This window comes from Gossypium raimondii, chromosome 7 (genome assembly GCF_025698545.1).
Source record: "Gossypium raimondii isolate GPD5lz chromosome 7, ASM2569854v1, whole genome shotgun sequence".
Taxonomy (NCBI): domain Eukaryota; kingdom Viridiplantae; phylum Streptophyta; class Magnoliopsida; order Malvales; family Malvaceae; genus Gossypium; species Gossypium raimondii.
Genome location: NC_068571.1, coordinates 13,882,615 through 13,887,943, shown reverse-complemented (window position 1 = coordinate 13,887,943; position 5,329 = coordinate 13,882,615).

The following is a 5,329-nucleotide window of genomic DNA, read 5'->3' as shown; positions in this document are numbered from 1 at the left end:
AGATCTGTTAATTTTCTCTGAATCTAGACTCACATCTATTATTACTATAAAATTTTCAGAATTTTTGGTTTAGTAAATAAGTACAATTTATTCTTTAAATACATCCATGTTCTGGTGTCTGACAGTTTTGACCCTTCTTCACTAAAAATTAATTATCTCCTCGTAAAGGATTTGGATGATGTTTCCGCTTGTTTCTCTTGAAAATAGACTCATTCATGATTTTAAAAATATAAATTTAAGCCCATAATTATTTTTCTTAATTTTTTTATGATTTTCCAAATTCAGAACAGGGGTACCCGAATTCATTCTGACCTTATCTCACATAATTTATTATAGCTCATGATTTACAATTTCATTACTTACACCGTTTCTTCTATGAGAAACTAGACTGAATAAGATTTAATTCCATTTTTTTCATCCTATAATTAGATTTCCATAATTTATGGTGATTTTTCGAAGTTAGCCTATTGCTGCTGTCCAAAATTGTTTTACTGCAAAATGTTGATTACTAAGTTTATAACTTCCTTATTCATTTTCTCTATAATATTTTCCATCACTTTCTCTTATTTCCCTTCACTAATATATCAAGAACATAAGACTTCATTTAAGAAAACTCTACTACAACATCATTTCCATGCTTTTCAATAATAACAAACTTAAAAATATATTGAAATCTTGATGTTCTTACCTTGTCCTATTGATTTCAATCTTTAACTTGATTTTCTCTCTCCTCCAGCTTCTATTTATTGAATCTGACTTGATATTCTAGCTCCCCATTGTCTTCTTGTTATCTTTCTCTCTTGATGGATATGAAAATTCTTTTGATTTCTAAGTGAAAATGGTGATTTTTTGGTGAAATGATCAAATTGTAAAGAAAAGAAAGTTTCTTTCTTTCTTTTCTCTTCATACGTTGGATGCATGGGTTCTTTCTTTCTTTTCTCTTCATACGTTGGATGCATGGGAAGAAGATGAAGATTCTTCATCTTTCCTTCCATATATATACTAAATAGAATAATAATAAATTAATAAAATATCATTTAAAATCAAATTAAAATATTAATAAACTAATTTTATTTATTTAATTAATCTAAAATATCACCAACATCATCATTGCCTTCTAGATTTCTCTCTCTTCTAATTGACCATTTTGCCATTTATAATCTTTAAAAATTTCATCCTTGAGTCATCACTTAATTTGGTAAAATTGTGATTTAGTCACTCAAAATTCTTCACCTTTTCAATTTGGTCCTAATTCATTCATTTTCCTTAGTTTCTAGATTATTCCACCCTTAAAATATTTGCACTATTGGTCCTTCAACTTTTTTTGTATTTACACTTTAACCCCTCAAATTTCGAGTACTTACTCTTGGGCAACAAAAATTTTCTCACTTTTGCGATTTAATCCTTTCTTGAATTAATATGTCATAATATAATTCTCAATGTTGCCATAACTCAAAATTTCCCTTTTTGTCACTTTATTTCCTTATTTTACTATCAAGGATACCTACTTTCTTACTGTAGTAATTTTCAGGGTATTACAGTAGTAATTTTCGGGATATTACAATTTCAATAGCTAATCATTATCAAGTATTTACATGCTATTCATTAGCCATATCATAAGGACACACACACAAAATGACTAAGTCCCTATACATGACATAACTTAAAACATTTCGAATCACAAAATACCGAGATGGTCTGTTGGTAGTGTGAAACAATCCCCGACGCCCTCATGATATCCGAATTGGCTTGGCGATACTATAAAAAGAAGGAAAATAAAGGGGGTAAGCATAAAGCTTAGAAAGTTTACAAGCAAATAAATTACAACATTTATCATAAATAGTCATACTCATAAATTATCATCAAGTATCATGATCTTTACCTTCTTCTTTACTTACTCTCTTACTTGTTTACTTACTTGCTTACTTAAATAACTCATGATTATAACTTACTCCTCTCTTGCTGAAATTTTTTTTCTCAACTGATAACTGAGATATTCTTAACCTTTATAACTCACCTGAATCTATTTATTATACTTTTACCTGAACTTTCACGTAACATAGTCTATTTACTAGCCCGTTGAACCATTTGGAATACTAAGGATACTCAGGACTCTTGTCTGATAATAACATGCCAAAGCCATGTCCCAAACATGGTCTTACATGGGATGTCTCCTGACTACAAATGCCATATCCCAGATATGGTCTGACATGAGAGTTCTCATATCAGTGCCCATGACATTTGTATCTGATACATTCCTAATATTTCAACGGGACTTTTAACACTGATTCTCTATCATCTCATACTTGAGTCAACATTAAATAATTTCATGAAATAAGTACATAATTGCTTGAAAATAACAACATTAACAATAATTATTGAAATATTGCATTTATTTACGATAAACTTACCTTGGTACAAAATACGATAAAATCTAGCAACTTACTCCTCAACCTTTTTCTTTCCCCGGTCTAACTTCAGATTTCGTTCCTCCTGATCTATAATAGCAAATTTAGCTTATTTAATACTCACATTCATCAAAACAGTCCTTGATTCAAACTTTGGCAAAAATTATGATTTTGCCCCTAAACTTTTGCATATTTACATATTTGCCTCAAATCTGGAAAATTAAACTTCATCTCTTATTCTTATGTTTCATGATATGCTGAACATCTTTCCCTTCTATGGCAACATAAAATTCCCACTCTAACATTTACTTATGAACATTAGGTATTTTTATCGATTATGTTGTTTTACTCATTTTCACTTAAAATCGCCTAGCAAAAGTTGTTTAACATAATTTCAAACTTCATATTCTACCATAAAACATCAAAATAAGCACATTTCACCTATAGGTATTTTTCCAAATATGAACCCTAACATGAATTAATTGTAGAATAAGCTAAATCGAGCTACGAGGACTCCAAAAACATAAAAAAATTAAAAACAGGGCTTAGATGCACTCACTATGAGCTTGAGAAAGTGAAGAAACCCTAGCTATGGAGTCCCTTGAAGCTTCGGCCCTTATGGAAGAAGATTAGCACATTTTTCCATCTTTTTCCCTTTTTAATTCTTTTTATTACCAAATGATTAAAATGTCGTTCATTAAAACTTTAGTTATTTTTATCTATGCATGCCCATTTTTTGTCCATGAAAATCTAATGGTCTAATTACCATTTAAGGACCTCTACTTCAATTATGCACTTCTATTAAATGTTTTATCAACTAAAGCTCATATTTACTCACTTTTGCAAGTAAACCCTAATATGCAATTCAGACATGCAACCGCTGAAATTTCTTAGTCCATATTCTAACACATGCATCCAATCAATCGGTAAATCATAAAAATTAATCACAATAAACTTTTCTATCTTAGATTCTTGGTTTCATAACCACTGTTCTGTTTAGGCCCTATTTCGGGATGTTACATGTTAAGTATGAAAGTAGGCATATAAGTATATATCCAATAATATGAATGTATCCTCCAAGGACAGAGGGTAATTCAAACTTTTAAGATGAGGAATTAAATTTGAAAGGCTTCAAGGTAATTTGTATTAAAACTCACTATGTTGGCATTAACTTACAAGCATTTTGTTCTTGATTTAGCTTTTGCTGTAAGAAGATTTCGCGAGGAGAGATTGAGCTAGGGATGTTGTAACACCCCTAACCCATACCCGTCGTCGAAATAGGGTTACAAAGCATTACTGTAAAACCATGACTTTAAAACATACATTTCAAACCTCAACATAAACATATCATAAATCATTCATATACATGCATAACGTCCCTTAATCGAGCCCTCAAGGCCCTAAAGCCTTAAAACACTTTGGAAACAATTCGAGACTAAATTGAAATAGATTGAAAAGTTCAAGAAGAAGTTAAAATTTTTGAACTGCAAGAGTCATATAGTCGTATGACTCACACAGCTGAGACACACGCCCGTGTCTCAGGCCGTGTAATAATCAAAATAGGGACACACGGCTGTGTCCCAGCCTGTGTCCATGCCAGTGTAACTTTCGAAGTTGGGTCACACGGCCAAGCCACACGCCCGTGTGCCAGGCCGTGTAACTCTCGAAATGACCTCACATGCACGTTTGCCAGGCCGTATGCTAGGCCGTGTAACTGCCTGACTTGCAACCTTTGAAACCTATAGGGGACACACGGCCGTGTTGCATGGCCGTGTGTCACACACGGCTGAGACACACGCTCGTGTCTTAGGCCGTGTGGACAAGAAATTGCCCAAAATCAAGCCATTTCCATCACCCATTTCAAGCTTGTACCTAAAAAAATTTACACACATAACCAATGCATCAAAAACATACCAAAACATGCATAAATGAACCAATCCAATAGACCATTATCATACAACTAATATGCCATACAAGCACCTCAATCACAATTAATCAAACATTCCTAAACTTATGCATAATTGGTCAGGTTTCATTCATACGCTTCTAGCTCATTTCCATCTCAAAACATACCATACTTGACCACATTATAACTACTCCATCACATACCAAATTGGCTATTGAAACATGCATCAACTTAACCATATTAACACATAACAACAAGGCACTAGAAATACCAAAAGTTCATCAACCAAAATAACATATACATGCCAAACTTATCAACTAACACCAAACACAAGTCCACCTATACATGCCATTATAACCTTGGGCAAAACATCAAAAACTACTGATATAATCGTTGGATAGTATGATAGATATCCGACAAGCTTCCAAACTGATCAGACTTCCAATTATCTATAAAACATGGGAAAGACAACTACGTAAGCATAAAATGCTTAGTAATTATGTAAAACATGAACATAACTTACCATTTCAATGCATAACCTTAAAATTAAACATGATAGAATCCAACCACAAGCTTGGCACAAGTTTAAGCATCATCCACAATACATGTTAGTGCATCATTTCACAATTCACTTGAATTAACAATAGGTAAGTCATTATACATGATCAACATCACATGAAATCATCATTTTCATGAACATAGATATACTTTCATGAACATAGATATACTTTCATTAACACTTCCTTTTCAATCCTTTTCAAAGAATCATGACATAAGTCATTTGAATACTTACCGTTCCTTTCTTTTTCATGCCTATTGAACCATTTAGAATAACATTGGATATGAAGGAAAGCTCACACAAAGTGTGCTAAACATATAGTCGTAACATTTCCTTTTCCTTTACATCATTGCTCACTCGAGCTGTGAAATAGGTCTGCTCACACAAGTTGACGGTCATAATGTAAGCTATGTGATACTACTCACACAAGCTATTGAGTATCTGTAACAAATGTCA